The sequence below is a fragment of the Malaya genurostris genome, chromosome 2 (assembly GCF_030247185.1).
Source record: "Malaya genurostris strain Urasoe2022 chromosome 2, Malgen_1.1, whole genome shotgun sequence".
In the NCBI taxonomy this organism is placed as follows: domain Eukaryota; kingdom Metazoa; phylum Arthropoda; class Insecta; order Diptera; family Culicidae; genus Malaya; species Malaya genurostris.
The window spans coordinates 63,233,852-63,256,817 of NC_080571.1; the positions used below are offsets into that span (position 1 = coordinate 63,233,852).

Below are 22,966 nucleotides of genomic sequence, written 5' to 3' on the forward strand. Positions count from 1 at the left end.
AATTATGTTATCTATATATATAAAAATGCAGAGATCATTCTTTGTAATCGCATCACGTAAGAACGGATGGACGGATTGAGATGCTTTTTTTTTTGTTTGATCAGTTTTTACCCCCACCGGGTTCGTACATCAACAAAATTAGGAAAACTTACTGAAAAAGTGGGAAAAACCAATAAAGTTATTTTGTATGGCCAATGGAATTTTTCACTGAAAAAGTCGCCAATGTTTGCTAGATCTACAATTGATGTTTGGCGCGCAAGGAGATGCTCAGTATTTCGCCGTTGAAGAAAAGAATACTAGATCTTTGGAAAATCGTTTGGCGCGCAACGAGTAGATTTGGGTGGAGATTTTACATGCATGATTGATTCGTCATTTGGAAACACGTGCCTAATAGGGTATCAAAATCATTACTTGCCAAATGACCTTATGGTGGAATGCACATTACTGTTTTAGGTATAGTAGATGTAGTTAGATGAATTATGTTGGCCATCGTGGCCGTGAGTTGAACAAATCAAATTATGTAACGATTTTCTTACGTATCAATGAAGGGATTCTGCTGTTGAAATAATTAGTTCAGATGAAAATATTTTCCTTGCATTTAGCATGCTGACGTTTGTTCAGCCGATTCGAGTGAGTTTTCAAGAATGGTTTACTTCAAAACGGATGGTATTCAAGACATTTGTAAGCTGCTTAAGCCAATTCATTTCATTTTCCGAACTTTGGATTACTTGACGAATTACTATATGCGAACCGTGAATATCATATATCAATATCGATTTCTCGTGGCATGCAAGAACCATTAGTTGTGAGATCTGCTGTTTTGTAAATTGGCTTTAACGATAAGAAGAATACTGGTATAATCACTCCTCATGTTCACTCCGCTAGAACAGAATATTGATTCTCAGGACTGAATACTAAGCAAACCGATGTGGTGGCTCGACGAATGAGAGGCCTTTTGATACAATTCTTGAACGAATCCAGCGTTCATGTCAAAGTTAATGGACACAATATTTAATAAAAGGGTAATTTGAACTTTCGAGTGTCCAAGTATTTTTCATTTTATCGCTAATTCGTTAATCGAAAATTAATCCTGTCATTATCCTGCTACGAACATTCATCAAACACGACTAAGTAATATCAGTAGCGGTGAAGTAGGTTATGGACAACCGTTCAAAATTAGTTTATTACTTTCGATAATCCCTAAGGATTTGCTATTGAATTTTAAACGTCTTCAGTACAAATAAGTCTTAATATTCAATGATAAACAACAATCCACGAGGGCTGCTTTTGGAAATTTGTGGGGTCAATTGAAAGTATTTATCTTGGTCATCTCTTTTTCATCCATCTGTTAATTTATTTATTTGTTTATTTAGGAGCAAGTGGAAAGCCTGCTGGAGCTGAGATTTTGGTTCTCCTTCTCCAGCAGGCATAAAACCTTCTCAACTTTTGTATCACCAGATAACATTTGACCAAATGATACATACCGAATTCTTTAATTACCCTTATTTAAACTACAAAGCTAACTAACAACTATTCATATTGACTAATTCCTAATAAAACTAGCGGGAAAATATTTGAAAAAACGGGTTTTAATGGCGTTACGAGATAAATTGAAATTAAATCCATCAGATCAAGTATTGAATACGCGACATATACTCGAAAACGGTTCAATGAACCCATAGTTAGTTCTAGCACGAGGAATTCTGAGAAAGGGATTAAACCGCAAACTACGCCGAAGAATGTCAAAACTTAGCTGTTATAGGAGATCTGCACTATCAATTCGAGATTGGATGAGGTCCGCGACGAAAACAGCTTTCAGTGTATCACGGCGGACAGAAAGAAAATCGAAGTGTATGTCTACAACGATTTTCGTAGCTTGGAAGATTAAATGGCACTCTCCAGGGCAGGCGACGCAAAACAAAACGAATGAATTTGCACTGAACAGTTTCAATGCGTTGCTTATCTGTTTGATAATATGATGCCCAAACAACAACAGCATACTCGCGAACTAGAGCGCAATATAACGATTTCAGGCAGTATATGTTATTGAAATTTTTTGAGATGCGAAAGATGAATCCTAGCATCTTTAATGCTTTAGAGAGGGTATATTCTATGTGATCTTTGAAACTAAGTTTTGAATTCAATAACAATCCTAGATCCTTTATTGATGTCTCCCGTTTTAGTACAGCTTGCGAAATAGTGTAATCATACATGGTCGTGGTTCGTTTACGAGAGAAGGAGATAACGAAGCATTTGAAGGCGTTAATAACCATTCTGTTGACGTTGCACCAGTTAGAAAATACATCCAACTGTGACTGCAAGAAATTTGAGTCTTTCAGATCTATGATGAGATGAAACAGCTTGAAATCGTCGACGAATGATAGCTTCATACATTGCAATACGAAATTCAGATCATTTAGATATAGCAGAAATATGAATGGTCCTAGATGGCTTCCCTGAGGAATGCCAGAGCTCACGATGAATGATAGAGTAACGCAGTCGCCAATTCTCACGGTCATACTACGACCAGTCAGATATGATTCAACCCAATCCATCATCCCATATGTCAAATCTTTAGTTTGAGAGAGATCTACAATCTCTGTTCAATACACTGACTCGAAGGATGAGATGGCAAACGGTGCATTTGTTTAGTTTTTGCGTAGCAAAAGCATTGAACATATCCACAATAATTCTTGATGATATTTCTTCTTCAGGACGAAGTTATTGTGTTGGATATGAATTTGTCGTAATTCGTTTATTGTAAGCCAAGTAATCAGTAAAATAATGGAAAGAAACATTAACGTTTGGCAACTCTGCTGTTCAAAAACACAAATTAAAAAAAAATAATTTCAGGCGAGACGAAGTTCGACGGGTCAGCTAGTAATTCCATAAATATTAAGTGGTAGTAGTGCAGCAGTACGAGTGTCGCTTCGTTCAATGCATTTGAATATTTCTACCGCATAGCGAATGAAACAAACTGCAGTTCTCTTTTACGTCACTTATACACTTATTATATTGACGAAACCGAAACTATATACCATTAACCTTCCAAACGTGATCAATTACTTTATAATAACGATTTGTTATAGTCTTGTTGAGACGTAGAGTCGCCTTGAGCTAGTTTTAAATTTGATCAGGTGACGTAACCGACCGATTTGAAAAATCTCATGCTCATTGAGAAACTATTATAAAGTTTTAAATTTGATCAGTGTGTAAAGACGAAATCAGATTGTGAAAACGAAATGCGAACACAACTATGAAATGAAAACCGTGAAAAAGCTACGAAAAAGACGGGACTTGAACTCGTAGCTAGCTCCTATTGGAGGAAATCACTGATTTGAAATTTTGTTTTTGTCTCTTTTGCTGCCTGCAAAAATAAAATCTCCCTGCTTCACGATTGATTCTGGGAGATTTCAATTCGCACGGAATTATGTGGGGTTTCGTTTACAATGATATTATGCATTAGATTTATCTCTTTGCTCGACTTCAATTCGACTAGATTGCACCTGGAGAGTATTTCCTGATTTACACGGTAGCGATCATTTACCAATCATCATCTCAATTAGCAGTAACAAAGGCATTGCTAATTCAGTTATTATCCCATATAATTTGACAAAAAATATTGACTGGATGAAATTCCAAAGTGATATGTCAAGTACAGTGCTGGAAACGGTCCCTTCACGTGACAGTTTTAAGTGAAATTCCTATGTTGGTACCTAAAACTGTAGATGTTTACTTTGAATGTCGTGTGCTGGAAACTTTCATGTTGCCTACTATTCGGGCTGTCACACATGAATGTCGCACGAACCATACAGATGAAAGTCGCATGTGACAGTCATGAGCGAGCGCTTCATGAATGTAGTGGCGGCAGTCTTACTCGTGTTGGACGATGAATGTAACGAAAGAATGATAGTCCTCAATAGAATCGGCTGCATTTTGTCTTCGGTGCGAATTTCATTTCTGGCAATAAACTTTCATGAAGAAATCCAAAACGCCGTCATTAGTGATAGTTTTCATCTCGATACTGTTCCATGAAATGGTCAAATTTCATACCATTATTGCAAAAGAAGAACGTCAATGTCAATGAAAAAGCGCGGGTTAGGGTTGTCAATCAACGAAAATTCTTAATTTAAAAAAAAAACATGAATTAAATGGAAAAAGAAGTGAATATTAATCGAAAATCACAACATTTAAACATTTACTAGATGCATAGGGTTGTCAACTAGCGCAAATTTTCAATTTTTGAAAAAAATGTAAAATAGCAATAAATAAAAAGTAAGTCTTTAGAGTACAAAATTTACTATATTCATGTACTTTAAAAGGGCATAGAGTTGTCAACCAGCAAAAATTTACTACTTTTGAACAGTTTCTAGTTTTATTTCAATAAAAAGTAAAGTCAATAGTTAAAGAAATTTACCAAGAAAAAATTCAAATTACTTTCGTAATAATCGAGGATGTCAACAAAATTAAGAAACAAAAAAAGTTTATGTATTTTAAAATTCATTACGTAGAATAAGTTGACGATATTTCAGATTTTCCACATAATTTTTATCTTATGTACAGTATTGACATAATATAATGGATATTCATATCGACATTTGTAACAAACCATAGCAATATGAGTATTTTTCGAATGGATTTGATAAGTGGATGTAAGAAAACGACGTTAGAAACCGTTTCAAAATCCAAGACGGCGGCTTCCGGCATACCGATGTTCGTTATAAACCATCACAACATGAGTATTATTCGAACGGATTTGATGAATGGATGTTAGAAAACGACGTTAAAAGCCGTTTCTAAATACAAGATGGCGACTTCTGGCATATCGATATTCGTTGGAAACCATCACAATATGAGTATTTTTCAAGCGGATTTAATGAGTGGATGTTAGAAAATGACGTTAGAGGTCGTTTCAAAATTCAAGATGGCGGCTTCCGGCAAATCGATGTTCGTTACAAACGATCACAATAGGGGTATTTTTCAAGCGGATTTAATGAGTGGATGTTAGAAAATGACGTTAGAGGTCGTTTCAAAATTCAAGATGGCGGCTTCCGGCAAATCGATGTTCGTTACAAACGATCACAATAGGGGTATTTTTCGAATGGATTTGATGAATGGATGTTAGAAAACGACGTTAGAAGCCGTTTCAAAATCCAAGATGGCGGCTTCCGGCGTATTGATATTCGTTACAAACCATCACAATATGAATATTTTTCGAACGGATTTGATGAATGGATGTTAGAAAACGACGTTAGAAGCCGTTTCAAAATCCAAGATGGCGGCTTCCGGCATATGGATGTTCGTTACAAACTGTCACAATATGAATATTTTTCGAACAGATTCGATGAATGGATGTTAGAAAACGACGTTAGAAGCCGTTTCAAAATCCAAAATGGCGGCTTCCGGCATATCGATGTTCGTTACAAACGATCACAATATGAGCATTTTCCGAATGGATTTGATAAATGGATGTTAGAAAACGACGTTAGAGGCCGTTTTTAAATACAAGATGGCGGCTTCCGGCAAATCGATGTTCGTTACAAACCATCACAATATGAGTATTTTTCGAACGCATTTAATGAGTGGATGTTAGAAAATGACGTTAGAAGCCGTTTCAAAATTCAAGATGGCTTATTTCATTTTCGTTATAAACTGTCATAAAGAAATTAATAACGACGTATTCGTTATTTTTTTTTATTTCGATACTCTTATAAATCTTATATTCCTGCTGTGGAGGCGATCAAAAACCGCAGTGGTTTTTCAAAAAGATGTTTTTTGGCACAAGCACACCAGCATGATGTAATCGCTTGCCTACTGCTGGTTGTCACTAGTATCAAAATTTTCGATCGTTCTGAATTAAATGCTAGCGAGTGATGCTGGTGAAGAAATTCAAGATATCGACAGAATGAAAATCTTGCACTTTTCAACGGAATTCATGATTTGTTCCGATAAATGGAGACAATATAAAAAATTAGGAATACAGATAGTAGTATTATACAGCAATATTAGTATATATTAATACAACAATAAATTTCACAACAAATGCACATCTTGTTTATCTGATCTGATTCAAAAATATTTTCAAGAAGTAATAAGTTTGGAATGATATGTTATTGCGTGCAACGACTCTGTTTTTGAAATCCAAAGATAAATTTTAAGCAAAGTCGAAGTTTGCTGGGACAGATAGAAGAGTATACATTTAAAAACCCGAAAAAAAGAATTTTTTTTTATTGGTATGACTGTTGACAAGTGTCTTCTTATTAGACTTTATCGAAATATGCGACAATTTTCTTATTTCGCTCTTAAATCGGAATTAGATTATAGCAATAAAAAGTCCATTTGAAAAAGTATGATGTTTTTCTACTACAAATCAAATCAAAAATAAATTCAATCGTATCGTGCAACATTACCTGGAGCGTTGCGATGTATTCTTAATATTACCAATTGAAATCGATTTACTTTCCGATTAGCGTGTACGTGTTTTATAACAGCAATAGAAGACATCATATAATCAAGATATTCAGCTCTCATATTTTCCGAACAAATCATTAGCGACATACTTTTTTGATAGCATGGTGCTGCCAGTCGTGTCCGCATCGTAACTCGTACATACAAGTAGATGAGAAAATGTAAAATTCGCGCGTGAAAATAACAGCACTGCATACAGAGCTTGTATTGTGAATCCTCAAACAAACGAAGCAACAAAAAAACACCCGCTGAGAATACTTTGCTTGACATAACTGAATGAGAGTCCTATATTAGAGAGAAACTGGATGCGTGAGAGTATATGCTACTGAGCAGACCAGTTCCCTTGTTTGGTAAATTGCCTGTGCTCTCAGTCTCAATTAACACATGAACTAAGCAATCCATGGCAATGCAATGAAATGAAGGGTTCGCTCTCGTTTGTACTGTACGAGAATGAAGAACTTTGCTTCACGGCGTGCTACAAGATGCGAAGCAAGGTCATACAGGCAATATTTACGGTGTCTTTTTAGTGTAGGTTTGCAGAAATCATTTTTGAACATAACGTTTGTACTCCAAGACCAAATTTGATTACATTTCAAAAATATTTCAGACATTTTATAGCATAAATTTTGCATTTGAGTCCGTTTTCAAACGATCCATTTTTTTCTTGGAAGATTATACTGTGTATATATCCTACAAACACAAGAAGCAATGTTTTTTCAATTAATATTCATTGGAACTAAAAGTTATCAATCTAGTTTTCTCATAGGCATCTTCAATATGAGAACCATTTATCAAAGGCTAACCTCATGAAGCATACTCATCAGCTGGCAGACATGTTCAGGAACTAATGAACGTACGAAGCAGCTCTCCTTGCTTGAGTTGAGCTGTGAGTTCTACCTAATATACGAATGTATGACATACACTTGACATGATATGTCAGCTGTTTTTCAAAGAAGGGCGAATCTTACATAAGTAAACAAATCGAGTTGGCAAGCGTTTAAATTATGCTGGTGTGCTTGTGCCAAAATACTGGCAGCCAACAGAAATGCAAACTGGCCATATCGTAGTCATAGATCAATATTGGCGTTCTTTTCCATTCAATTCATGTTTAAATTTTTTTTTGGAAGGTTGTGAATATTCGTTGGTATGAGCAAAATCTAATGATTTTCGATCCCTTAATCCGTAGTTCAAATATTATTACAATGTTATTTCTTCAAAAATTGTTTGCTCTCGGAAAAGTACAAAACTACGATTTTCGATCGCCTTCATAACAGCAATATAAGATTTGGAAGAATATCGAGATGAAAACAATTTATGAATTTCTTTATGACAGTTTATAACCAAAAACTAAATTCGCTCATTCTGTCCACCATCTAGGATGTTGGAATTACTGTAAGCATCATTTTCAAGTTCTACTCATCGAATCCGCTAGAAAAATACTCATATTGGAATGGTTTCTAACGAATATCGATATACCGGAAGTCGCCATCTTGTATTTAGAAACGGCTACTAATATTGTGATCGTTTGTAACGAACATTGATATGCCGGAAGCCGCCATCTTGGATTTTGAAAAGGGCTTCTAACGTCGTTTTCTAACATCCATTCATCAAATCCATTCGAAAAATACCCATATTGTGATCAATTGTAACGAACATCGATTTGCCGGAAGCCGCCATCTTGGATTTTGAAACGGCTTCTAACGTCGTTTTCTAACATCCATTCATCAAATCCATTCGAAAAATACTCATATTGTGATCGTTTGTAACGAACATCGATATGCCGGAAGTCGCCATCTTGTATTTAGAAACGGCTTCTAACGTCGTTTTCTAACATCCATTCATCAAATCCATTCGAAAAATACTCATATTGTGATCGTTTGTAACGAACATCGATATATCGGAAGTCGCCATCTTGGATTTTGAAACGGCTTCTAACGACGTTTTCTAACATCCACTCATCAAACCTTTTCATTTTATTATTCAGTTATTATTTGATTTTTTTTTCAAAATATCCCTTTTTGCATTCGTTGACAACCCTACGCACCTTGACAAAGTTAAAAGCTACGGTATTTGATCCCCTCCACAGCAGCAATTTGAAATTCAACCATTTCATGGAACGGTATGGATGTGAAACACGTCACTAATGACGCCGTTTTGAATTTCTTCATGAATGTTTATTGCCAGAAATGAAATTCGTACCGAAGACAAAATGCAGCCGATTCTATTGAGGACTATCATTCTTTCGTTACATTCATCGTCCAACACGAGTAAGACTGCCGCCACTACATTCATGAAGCGCTCGCTCATGACTGTCACATGCGACTTTCATCTGTATGGTTCGTGCGACATTCATGTGTGACAGCCCGAATAGTAGGCAACATGAAAGTTTCCAGCACACGACATTCAAAAAAAATGTCAGCAGTTTCCAGCACTGGTCAAGTATCTTAAATTCAATGGAAGAGCTCCCCCCACTTGAAAAACTCCATCATTTGTTCGATTCTGGAGGCCGCAGAACAAGCACAAATCAAACGATTTCTTGGTCCATCATCTAACAGAAGCCCTCCAAACCCGTGGCGGGACAAAGAGTGCTCAGATGCTAAACACGCGAAACAAAATGGTTTCAAGACGTTTATAAACCGAGGAGGAGGAACTCCTCAGAATTTTGAAAAATTCTTGACTTTAGAAACCAAGTACAAGAACATACTTCGGGCCAAGAAATGTAGCTATTGGAGACATTTTGTCGAAGGTTTGTCAAGAGAAACTTCAATGAGCACTCTTTGGAATACTGCAAGACGAATGAGAAATCGTAACGTAGGAAAAGAGAGTGAGGAATACTCGAATCGATGGATATTTGATTTTGCGAGGAAAGTTTGTCCAGATTCTGTTCCTACGCACAGCATTATTAGGGAACCTTTTCCAAATAATGGTTCCATTGATAGCCCCTTTTCAATGATGGAATTTTCCATAGCACTCATGTCTTGTAACAATAACGCTTCTGGGTTGGACAGAACTAAATTCAACTTGGTGAAGAATCTGCCCGACCTCGCAAAAAGACGTTTGTTGGAATTGTTCAACAAGTTTCTTGAGCAAAATATTGTTCCACCTGACTGGAGGCAAGTGAAAGTTATCGCCATTCAAAAGCCGGGGAAACCAGCTTCCAATCACAACTCATATAGACCCATTGCGATGTTGTCCTGCATCAGAAAATTGTTCGAAAAAAATATTCCACGACATCTCGACACTTGGGTCGAGACGAACGGTTTGTTGTCAGAAACTCAGTTTGGCTTCCGTAGAAATAAAGGGACGAATGATTGCCTTGCATTATTTTCGTCTGACATCCAAATTGCCTTCGCTCAAAAACAACAAATGGCATCTGTATTTTCAGACATTAAAGGACCATTTGATAAAGTTTCCATTGATGTTCTTTCAGACAAGCTCCACCAATATGAACTTCCAGCGGTTATAAATAATTATTTGCACAACCTTTTGTCAGAGAAGTGTATGTATTTTTCACATGGCGATTTGGCAACAATCAGAATTAGCTACATGGGTCTCCCGCAAGGCCTCAGTCCACTCCTGTATAATTTCTATGTAAACGACATTGACAGCTGTCTCGTAACCCCATGTACACTAACACAATTGGCAGATGATGGCGTGGTTTCAGCCCAAAGCTACAGATCTGCAAAAACAGTTGCAAGATACCTTAGATAACTTGTCCGTTTGGGCTGTTTATCTGGGTATCCAATTCTCTGCATAGAAAACAGAGCTTTTCAAGAAAGCATGATCCCGCGCAGCTTCAGCTTCATATGATGGGAAGAATGATTCAACAGGTTTTGACTTCCAAATACCTCGGGGTGTGGTTTGATTCCAAATGCAGTTGGGGAGGACACATTAGGTATCTGATAACAAAATGCCAACAAAGAGTAAATTTTCTTCGAACAATAACAGGATCTTGGTGGTGTGCTCATCTGGAAGATCTAATAAAATTGTATCAGACAACGATACTTTCAGTGATGGAATATGGATGCGTTTGCTTTCGTTCCGCTGCAAACTCTCATATTATCAATTTGGAGCTAATTCAGTATCGTTGTTTGCGAACTGCATTATTCTGCATGCATTCGACACATACAATGAGTCTCGAAGTTCTGGCAGGAGTTCTCCCATTGAAACATCGTTTTTGGAAGCCTTCATCGCGATTGCTAATAAGATGTGAGGTACTGAATCCCCTGGTTATTAACAACTTCGAAAGGCTAGTCGAGCTTAAATCTCTAACAAAATTCATGACAATATATTTTAACCATATGTCACAGGAAATCAACCCTTCAAGATATATTTCTATCCGTGACTCCTAAATGTCTCTGACTCAACTTGATTTTCCGACACATCCATGCAGCACGAAGTGCGTGGAACTCCGGAACACCTACGCTCGATGGAAATCCCAAAAATATTTACAAGTAAGTTCAAGCATATTGATTCTGAGAAAATGTTTTACACGGACGGATCACGAATTGAAGAGGCTACTGGGTATGGTATATTCAACAATAATATTTCGGCTTCAAGACGGTGGATGCACTCAATTATTCCTAAAATATCGTCAAAGGTATGGTTCAGGGGACTGGATGTAAGTAGAGATTACATTCGTGTGGTGTCCAGACTCATGTCCAATCACTACACGTTAGATGCACATCTTCTTCGAATTGAACATTCCGAAACTAATCACTGTGCTTGTGGCGAAGGTTATCGCGATATTGATCATGTCGTTTGGACATGCGTGGAGTATCGTGATGTCTGATCGCAACTGATAAATTCCTTGCGTACTCAAGGTAGACTATTCAATGTCCCATTTCGAGACATTCTTGCTTGTCGTGACCTTTCTTACATGAAACTTCTTCATCATTTCATAAAGACAATTGAAGTTTCAATATAATAATTGACCCTTTTGAGGGTTAGTTCTGACTCCTACTGCGTCCATTAGTTCATCCAATAGAAAAATTTTAATAAAAATGATGTGCTAAAACAAACTCGAAATAGATTATGGAATCAACAACAAAATGTATAAAAATTTCAGCTTATTTTATAATTTATAGCAGTTAATCGTTTGGTTCAAATAATATGATATTTAAAAATAAGAGGAATATGTTTTATTAAACTAAAACCATTGTGTAAATTGCCTTAAGAAATAAACGTATTTATGAAAAAAATGCGTGCCGTTCGAGTACAGCTGAATATGTTCGGATCTCCTGTTCAATTGGGCTGTTTCTTGGCGTGTTTCAAAGGAAGAGTAGTTTAATTGGCAAAACGACTTCCCCGGATAAGAGCTAGCTACTGGTTCGAGTCCCGTCTCTGTGGTAGCTTTTTTAACAGTTTTCATTTCATAGTTGTATTCACATGACAATTTTCCAATCTGGTTTCCTCTACTGATAAAATTTAACACTTTGAAATAGTTTGCAGCAGATCTAAATTAAGCCGGATTTGGTAAAAAATGCTTAAACGCCAATTAAATCGGTTTTAAATTACCAAGCAATTTTAAGTTAGAGAAAGGTTGAACAGTACACTAAACAAAGCGAAATTCTGGATATAAAGAACTGGAGCAGATGGCAATGCCATCTTGAAATTCAGAACCACCTCAAACATCGTTTTTCTACATCTACTCATCTCCTCATCAAACCAGTTTTGAAAATACGTATATTGTAGTAATTTGCATGGAATATAAATCATTTTCATTGTATGCAAAAATCTCTTTTTACGAAGTTAGGTCGTAAAAAACGATTACGTTATTTGGAATTAGGTGCGTGAAAAGAGCTACGGAAAAAGAGGTAACTTAAAAAAGTGTTCGTGTACGGAGGTTTGTGTGTATCATTATATCTCTGGAACAGGATATGACGACCGTTCGATCTTTTAACTAAAGTCTGTCCCAGAAAGTATGGACGCAACCAAAAATCGCTACCATTTCGCAATGGTTCAGAATCTGTCAATTTTTATGGCTGCGTCCTGCTGTTTACACTCTTCTCTAACCACTTGTGCAGTTGTTTATTCGTTTTCATTAGTTTGTTTCGAAATACGTGGACTTTCAGCAGAACAACGCGGAAAAAATGTGTACAAATGGTGCACAGAACGCGGCATGTCACTGAGAAAGACTACAAAAATGGAAGGAGTAAGTGAAAAAGCCGTGCGAAATGCAATCAGGAAGCTCTGTGAGGATGACACCTTTGAGGATAAACCAAAACCGGGTAGAAAAAAGGTCCTACTGACCCTCAGTTGAATAAACTTATGCTGAATGCGTTCGAGCAAAAGAAGGAGGTTTCAGTTCGGGATGTGGTCAAAAAAGTGGACACTTCGAAGTCAAATGTTCTTCGTGCTAAAAAACGTTTGAAACTTCGAGCCTATAAGAAGCAGAAACAACCAAAACGTAGTCCGAAACAAGAAGCATCGATCAGGTCGAGGGTTCGAAGGCTGTACAATACGATTCTTGCTGGAAATTTGAACTTAATAATCATGGACGACGAAACCTACGTGAAACTCGATCACAAATCCTTGCCGGGACCACAATATTATACGGTGCGAGAAGGGCAAGTGTTAAACCAGTCCGAGACATCGATTGAAATCGAAAAATTAGGAAAGAAAGCTATGATCTGGCAAGCAATTTGTAGCTGCGGTAAGATTTCAAAACCCTTCATAACCACTGCTTCAATGAACAGCGAAATATAAATCAAGGAATGTTTACAAAAACGACTTCTACCCATGATTCCAAGCCACAAGGATCTTGTTGTATTCTGGCTAGATCTTGCTTTTTGCCACTACTCGAAATCAACGGTAGAATGGTATACTACCAAAAATGTCACTTTCGTCTCAAAAGACATGAATCCACCAAATTGCCCACAGCTTCGACCAATTGAGGAATTTTGGGCATTAACGAAGGTACATCTTAGGAAACATGTCTCGGCAGCCGAAACCGTTCAACAGTTCGGAAAAGATTGGAAAAAAGTTTCAAAACTTGTCGCCAAGAAGTCTGTACGGAATTTAATGAGGAACGTTCGCAAGAAGGTGCGCCAGCTAGTCTACAATGGCTAAGTAGCAAATGTTGAGAATAATATTCTGTTGTTGTAGTGTAATATTATCAGTATATCGAATAAAATTTGAATATCTAACACTTGTGAATTATTTACAGCGAAATCATAGTGCGTTCATACTTTCTGGGACAGTCTTTAGATCAATGAACTAATACTATGTAGCCATAGATCGATTCCAAGATTGTTGGAACACAGACAGATTGTTGACGCAATAGAAGCGATCAAAGTTTTTAATCTTTAGAGAAATCCAAACTAGTTGTGAAGGTTGGTGCAGATTAGAGCTGCAATTATTAATAATGGCAATTTTTTGACATTCTTTCTGCTCGTTATTTATCTCTTGTCATCGATTCAGTCTCAATAAACTATTTTCTGCCGTTTTTTAACAATCTTTGACACTAGTATGAGAACAATTTTAATAACAATTCATTCAGATGGAATTGGGTAGCTCACAAAAGCATGATTTAGCGGTTACGATACATATTTGGCAACATTGCTCGAACCAAGTGTGTCAGCAATAACACATTTGAACGTGATCATAGGTTACTCTCTGAGATAAATATGCGGATAGAAAAAAGTTCCATTGTCGATTACGCCACTTGTGCGATTAAAACTTGAAGTGTCAGACGCATGCTCTTCGAACTCGATCAACAACCCAACGAACGAGCTTAATATTATTGAAATCAGTTCATCCGTTTTCGACGAAATTGAGCAATAACGAGCAGTCGTTTTTGTCACTTATACCATTTTATCACCGGAACCAGGCGTGACCGCAGTTGGTTTATTGAACTTGATAAAAAATCCAACAAAAGCTGTTAAACGATTTTTATTTATTTAAAATCGGTTCAACCATCTGAAAAAATTTAGTGGTAATAAAACAACGGGTTTTGTCAATTACGTCACTTATACCATTCTATCTCCGGATGCAGAAGTGACAGTCATTTGATTTTCTAATTTCATCGATGGCCTAACAGTAGGTTTCGAACGATCTTACTTTGGTTGAAGTCAGTTCAGCCATCTCCAGCGGGAAGAAATAAAGTGGGTTATTACTTTTTTTAATGTGGAACACATCTTTGTTTTTTATATTTAGACGCTTATTAACGAAGGGTCAATAAAATTACGCAATCTTGGCTGAAAAGTGGAATATTTCTGGAAACGCCGTATGGCACACACAGGGAAACTTTGACGACGACTTGGCAGCTTTAAAGTAAACACCAGATCTGCCACCCGTTGTATAGAGCAAAGAATTTGCTAATGCTTAGGATTACAGACATATCGGAACTCCAAATGAAAGACCGATTAAGTCCTGCCTATACATACCATTTGCCTCCGAGGCACAAAATTTTATAAGGCGAAGGCTTCAGAAGGTGTGCCTCCAAGATTCTAAGTTGTTTTGCAGATAAATTTGCACGCAGCAAAATATGATCTGGTAAAGACAATGGTGTCCGAAACTGAGAAAACCGAAATGTTTCCAGAAGCAAATTCTGCTCTTTGATAAGTCGCATTAAGGTCTGAGGACAGAGGGTCACGTGTTGAGTTTTAAATCGACCACGTGGCTCGCTCAATTCCCTTTGCGCATCGTATTTCTCTTGTACTCTCTCGTATGTGAGCAAACTGTACCGGGTTGCCAGCATACATTTTATTATTCTGCTGAGAAGTTTTATCACATAAATCTATGGTATGGGTTAAACATTACATGAATTCCAATGAACAATGAAAAAATATTCAACTTTCACAAAGATTGAGTGTCTGTGTGTTTGGCAGCCTTGTCGAGCCAATTTTATTTCTCTCTCCTTTTTCAGAATACTATCAGGAAACCAAAGCAAAAAAAATGACGGATGCATTGAAACTGACTTTGTTTTACAGAAAAATACAAGACTTTATTTTTATCGCGATAACATAAATGTTTTTATGCACTAATCACAACTAAACTAAATTATCTAGACTTTGTTATGGTAGATTTATGATACAAGCCTTCAAGGCCGAGATATCGATGAACAAGTAGAGGTTTGCATTTCCGAGCGTTACAATTTTCAGCAGTTCTTCAGTCAGAAAAAAATACAACACGACCGCTAAACTCAATGAATCATTCTGAAAATTTCACAGAATATTCTCAACTAAATTTCGAAGACATTGTCAGGTGGGTTTTTCTATATTCTGCACCGTTTCCAAGGAAATTTAATTTGAAACGGGAAAATAGCAAAAAACCTACCACTCTACGGTAGTGTCCTCAGCCCTTAAGGTCTGGTGACATTTTTGGCGGATCTTGTAAATGGTCATTACTGCCAGGAAGTGCAACAATGACAACGGTAATGACAACGAAAATCAGTTTGTTACAAACATTTAATCTGCCAAATTGTCCTCAGATTCCTCCATCGCAAACCACTGTGAGTGAGAGAAAGAGAAAATCGAAGGTAGAAGAAACAACCATTGAAAAGACAGCTTAATTATAAAATTAGTGAGATAAAATCTATTTCTTTGCGTTTCGCCTTCTGCTCATCAGTGCTTAAAATAGTTCCAATTGAACTGTCATCTAGCACCTAGCAGTTCGATTTAAACCGTTAAGCAGACGAAAAGTTTGTAATATTTTTTTAAATTATAGAAGTTTTAACCTTAAGGTCATTCACCTCTTCAGGCCAGAAGCTTTCTGACCCAATGTGCGGGGTTGGGTATCGAACCCAGATAGGCTGCGTGAAAGGTATACCCCTCACGCTATACCCGTCCCACGAGTTTGTACTATTCATGCAACACTTAAATAATATTGCACAGATGCAATACTATTTCTGATGTCTCAGACGTAAACGAGTGATGGCTTGCTACCTTGATCAAAAAGTTCCCGGAATTCATTTAGCAAATTTAAAATACAAGATTAATCATCAAAACCGATATTGTCCTCTTCAAAGTACTCCACATCGACTGCAACACATTTATGCCAGTGCTTGATCCAATCTTCGAAACAATTTTTATATTCAGTTTTCGGCATTTATTTTACTTGTCTATCACGACATAACCGAAAAACTCGATTTAGAACAAATATTAGACGACTTTGTCTTGCGAGATGCAAAGCGCAGCTCTGTATTTGCATTGCGCAAATGATTTCTTGTATATATCCTGATGATCTTTTAACACCCTGTAATAAATCAATGACAAAACTACTTTTATATTCTTTTTTCATTAATGAACATTAGAAACGCAGTCGACGACATTTTTATGAGAGCTAATCGGACCAAAAATGATCTGCCGGTCCTGTCCTAACCAACTGACAGAATGCATGACGATATACAAAATTTTGTAAGTTTCTGTTTGATAGGAGAAAACATTTTCTTGTTGCCATAAATTCACTTGCCTCCTTTTGGGTATACTTTGCTGTTAGAAGCCCAAACGAAATGATTTCTAATCTGGAATCGTTCTAAAACGTATCTATTTTTTCTTCCTTAATCTAGTATGTTGGAATGAAAATAGTAGTACTCAAAATAAGTAGAATACATTAGCAATTCAAGACTTAAAAAATAATAAACCAGCAATTTCAATCCATGCGAGCTAAAAACATCTCCATTGGAGTGAAAGTAGTAGAATCGTTTCCATGCCTGGAAGGAGGCGCACTTTCGAGTTTCCATAATTCATGCCAAACCACTTTCAGCCTTGATACGGTCCAATGGAACAGAACGAAAAAAAAAATACAGAAGACTAATTTGAGGTGACGTACGAGTAGGATTCGAATGTATCCTGCTGCTGCCTTCTATGTAGAGGAACGACACCGGAGCAGATGTCGGTGCAATAAAAAGTGGTTCCTCCCGTTTTGCAGGATTCGTTTCTTCTTTTGTTGTGTCGCAGCGGGAAAGCGTGAAGAAAAACAAATTCATTTGTGTCTGATGGTTTGCCACCGTTCGCAGTGGAGCATGTCATTTTGTTGTTCCGACAACCAACGGCGACAGGTAACACCGGAGAATGGTTGATGAGGTAGCTCCTGGAGGGGAACGAGTACGAGGAAGCAACGGGGGAAAGGTGGTTTCAATTACTCCTACACACCGTGCCACGGAATCATTCCACTATCCTTTCATTGTGCTTCAAGATGCGGCAATAATCCTGTTTTTATTTGTCGGCTAACTCCGCTTGGCAATAAAAGTGTGCTTAGAACGTATTGAAATGGGACCCGGCAGATGGGGGAGAACCGGCGGAAACGGTGAAAACACCTCCGAAAGTGAGGTGGCTTTGAGAGCCGGAATCAAACCCTTTTCACGGAAGCTACGTCGGATTATATTAATCCGTCTTTCTCCGAGAGCAATGTCATTGATTTTGATGGTAATGGGTTCCCATGCCCATGCCATCCGCCGAGGTTCGGTAAGGCGTGATGCTTTCGGATCGGATGGGTCGTGCCTCTGCCTTTCGATGGTTTTGGGTTAATTTCGTACAGAAAACGTACGCTTTCATCGCAATGATGGCAATAGCCGGATCGGTATGATGTTAATGCTCGAGAGAATCAGTGTTTTTCTAGCTTAGTGCAATCTTGACCTTTTTCGACTTCTGTACCATCCCACCACAGCAATTTCCAGTTTACTATTGTTTGCAGAAAATATACCGAGCTCACTAGTCGATATATTTGAAAAATGTAAGTAAATGAAATGTAAAGTTTATTTGTACAATTCCATAACCAAGCCGGTTCAATGCATAGGGTACTAGTCTTAAAGCTTGCTTCATTTAGAATTGGAACAAACTTTTGCTCATATTGTGGCGCTCCTGGTGGACGGATTTAAAAATTCTTGGCGCCCACGTGTCGGGAATTTTGTCAGCTTCACGTATGATTTTTTTACATTCCGCAAATCGACTGTACTTTGTAAATAATCAACATGGAAGCCGAAAGGAGGTAAAAAAAATTGTGCACAGTTATTTGGAAAATCCATTGTGGTCTGCATCTAGGCTAGCTAAACAGCTTAAATTGCCCGAAAATACCGTATGGCGCGTTATCAAACGGTATAAGGAAACATTGACGACGATTCGGAAGCCTCAAGCCAATCGTCGGAGTGGAACTGTCGACCGGAAACTGCGTGGTAAGATTTTGAAGACGATTAAGAGGAATCCTAATCTGTCGGACCGTGATTTGGCCAGAAAATTCGGAGCTGCTCATAGTACCGTGAGGAGAACTCGACTCCGGGAAGGAATCAAATCGTATTGAGCTAGCAAACAGCCAAATCGGACCATAAAACAGAATATTGTGGTCAAAATTCTTGTTCGGAAACTATATGACCAGGTGCTGACCAAGTTAGACGGGTGCCTTCTGATGGACGATGAAACCTATGTCAAGGCTGACTTCGGGCAAATCCCAGGTCAAAAATTTTACTTGGCAACGGCTCGGGAGGATGTTCCAGCCAAATTTAAATTTGTTTTTGCCGACAAATTTGCAAGAAAATTTATGATTTGGTAGGGCATTTGCCGCTGTGGCAAAAAAAACGAAAGTTTTCGTTACAAATAAGACAATGACGTCAGAATTATAGCAATAAGAGTGTCTCCAAAAACGAATTTTGCCGCTCATTCGATCCATCGACCATCCCGTAATGTTTTGGCCAGATTTGGCAAGCTGTCATTACAGCAAAGTCGTTCAAGAATGGTATGCAGAGAAAGGGGTCCAGTTTGTTCCGAAAAACATTAACCCACCCAACTGCCCCCAGTTTCGCCCTATAGAGAAATACTGGGCAATCATGAAAAGGAGACTCAAGGCAAAGGGAAAGGTTGTCAAAGACATCAATCAGATGACGACCTGGTAGAATAAGATAGCTAAAACGATGGACGAAGAAGGTGTGCGCCGCCTAATGAGCCATGTTACAGGAAAAATTCGAGAATTCCTTCGAAACCGTGACGAACAATTTTATCCGTATTTTTTCTTAAAGGTATGAAGAAAACGCTACATTTGTATAAAAAAAGATCTTGAATTCAATAATAAATAACTGAAGTACAGGCAATTGTCTTTGTTCCAATTATACCTGAAGAAAGTTTTACAAACCATTTGTCGTACGTTTGAGTCCCGACCTAAAAAAATTTTTAGTATAAGTAGGATTGTAGTCCTAGTCATGCAATGATTATGTACGCTATGAATCGATTGCGAAGTCTTTTGAAACAGAAAACTGAAATTCCACATAAGTCATGGTAATGACAAGACTTTAACGATTTATTAATTTTAGTTTGACGTAAAGCCGCCATGACTATGTTCAGTTTTTGCAATGACTGAGCGGAAATATATATTGGAGAAGCCAAGTGAAAGAAAAACTAACAGAAAAGATGAATTTTTTGGAAAAAGATACACTCAGAGACAGGACTCGAACCTGCGTTCTTATGCATCAGGCATGTCCAAACACTGCACTGCACTGCGTGCTTCATATAACCATCGCCACCGCGTGTATTGAGAATGCCATTGCGTGCCAGTGCACAAAGAGAAACACGAAACGCAATATCCGAAGCCACGGTGCTCGTGGCGCTGTTTTATTTTCGGCACTGATGTTTCATGCTTCGGCATACACCGAAAACGCGTGTTTTCAGTTTCGTTAAACACCGGAGCCGAGTGTTTTCAATTTCGCGAAGGCACCGAAGAGCACCCATGCGTTGGTTATATTTTCAATCAATTGAATTCAATCAGACGCGTATTGATGAAAAAAGAATTAATCATTCAAACGCATTTTTCGTCATACCGTGGTGCTATAGGTGCTTATAGTACACGCAACGTATATGACAAAACCGGAAACACTCGGCTTCGGTGTTTGCCGAAGTCAGTAACACTCGACTTCAGTGCTGCCCGAAAATCCAAGCACCGGTGGTTGACAATTACACGACCACCGCTACGGGTGCTTTATCTACTGCGTTCGGTGTGTGTTTTTCAACTCGGGCACGAAGCGTAGCATTCAATACTCCTGGTGGTGTGCTCACGAGTGAAGGTGAGTACCGTGCAGAACGGATCCGTATTTTTGCCATGCCTGTTATGCATTCCGTGCATACGCGCTACCATTTCGCCACTCTGATCTTGCTTTAGCCACACTAAAACTCACAGACATAGTAGCAACGTACATCGAACATGGTCTACATCCTGGCCGTCACCTTTGCTTTTTTTATTAAAATAATTGTAAAGAATTTAGAACCCCATATACCTTCTTCTGTCAAATGTATACACTAAGGTCTCTTTTTACAAGGGGGTTACGTACCGTGTTAAAAAAAATCCGTGTAAAAGAAAACCGTGTTAATTACGGAAACCGTGCAAAAAAAAACCGCGTGGAAAATTTAACGTAATAATGTCAAAAACCGTAGATTTGATTATTTGTTTGGTTTTGTTTTGGATAAAAAGTAACTTTTGATAATTTGAAGGAAAAAAGCTTATTTTTTAACTCCCAAATTTATACAAGGTGCACATAACTGTGAAAATGTAACTGTTGTTTCACAATAAAAACGGAGGTTACGAGAAGGGTCCAGTCATACTTGATAAAACACATTGAATGATAAATTAAAATTAGAACACTTAGAAAACGCGTTGTACGACAAGCAAATTAATCTAAATGGCTCATGCCTTCTGTATAATGCATTCAGTTTTCAAAAAAACGACAATACTTTCAAATTAGAACGATCGACTAAAGAAGTGCTAGTAATACCACCAATTTCAACTAAACTGAGTGGGAAGACATGGGTATTGGATGAAGATCTATGCACGCAGAGACATAATTAAAAGGGGAAAAATTCATAGAGATGAATATAAATCAAATTAGAAAAGGTATTACTATGTTTAATGCTCGTATATTTTTTCTACGAACAACAATACATTTGCCGTAAAAATCATGGAAATACAGTACATCGACTTTGAAAATACAGTACGCTTTTTTCTAAAAATAGTGAATAAAAAACAAAAGCAAATAAATTTGATCAGCATCTTACGAGGAAAACAGATTAAAAAAATGACATGCGAATACAACTGATGAAAACCGCGAAAAAGCCATCACAGAGATGGAACTCGAGCCCGTAACAAGCCAAATACGGGTAAATCGTTTTGCCTATTAATCTATCCTGCATGTGAGACACACATACAAACAGTCTAACTGAACATAAGAACTAGCATGTTCAGATGTGCTCGTCCCCTACGGCGTTCATTTGTAGTCATTTCTCAATAACAATCCCTCCGCAAGGTGTTTCAGCCCTCAATTAGTCCGTTTTTTTGTATGTTTCACATGCAGAATAGCTTAATTGGCAAAACGATTTAGGAGAATAGGAACTATTTTCGGGTTCGAGTACCGTCTCTGCGGTAGCTTTTTCGCGGTTTTCATCACACAGTTGTATTCGCATATCATGTAAAACTTACTCAATACGGCTCTACGTCTTAACAAGACTAAACAAATCGTTCAAAGCAAGTTCATAAACTCAATTATTTTTTATTTCCTTTTTGGGGCATTTTAAAATGCGTTAAAAATAATAATAACATTTTTTGAGAAGCGGATGGTTTTGCTAATGATTTTGATTTAGAGTATATTTTCTTTTTGGTTGAGACATTTTTCTATTTTTTTTATCATCAAAATTTCGCTTGATTGTTGTGACGCGCTCTGAACAAGAATTATTAATGAAAAAATTTGTGTATGTTGTTGTTGTGTTCTCATTCACATTCGCTACGTGTTGTTACTGTTATTGTACTGCCACAGATCGAAATTCGATGCGTTGATTTTTTAAAATTCTGTATTAAATTTTAGTGTGAAAAATACAGTACATTTCAGTGTAAAAATACAGTGCAAATTAAAATACAGTAGATTTGAGGGTAGAAAACAGCACACAGTATTTGAGTTGAAAATACAGTACAATACTGTAAAATACAGTACGGATACGAGCGTTAACTATTTCGTCGGCGTAAATCGTAATACTACTAGAGCTATATCATTCAAATGGGTATGAAATACTGTACTGCTCGATATGATGAAGAGTTGAAGTAAATTTGACTAGTTCTTCAACGCTCCGAAATTCTCGATGATATCAATGACGATGCTGACATCATGCACCACAACTGAGCGGAAGAGACGTTGTCGTGTAATTTACGACAGGGGTTCAAGATCTGAAGACTGATTAATCATTTTATGGAACGACAGCCGATACTCCCGTGAATTGTTGAATGAATGTTGAGTGTTCCCTTTTTTAAAATTTTTCTCAAGAAAACAAATGACAGTTCTTTTTAAACTCTCATGCGAAACCGTGTTAATTACGAAAACCGTGTAAATAAAAACCGTGTTAATTCCGGAATCCGTGTAAAAAGCCGTGTATAAAAAAACCGTGCGAAAAGAAAACGTGTAAAAAGAGACCTTAGTGTACTGCAATTTAACTTTTTTTGGGGACGGGTATAGCGTGATGGGGAAGTCTATGCCTTTCACGCAGCCCGCTTGGGTACAATTTCCAACCCCGCACATAGGGTCAGAAAGCTT

At 37.5% G+C, this 22,966-nt stretch overlaps 1 protein-coding gene across 1 annotated transcript in view; it reads right to left on the bottom strand.

Annotated features, from left to right (window-relative positions):
* The window catches only part of LOC131430781 (connectin-like), a 502,561-nt gene that overhangs the window by 439,134 nt on the left and 40,461 nt on the right, over positions 1–22,966 (bottom strand). The gene's annotated exons all lie outside the window — the stretch shown is intronic.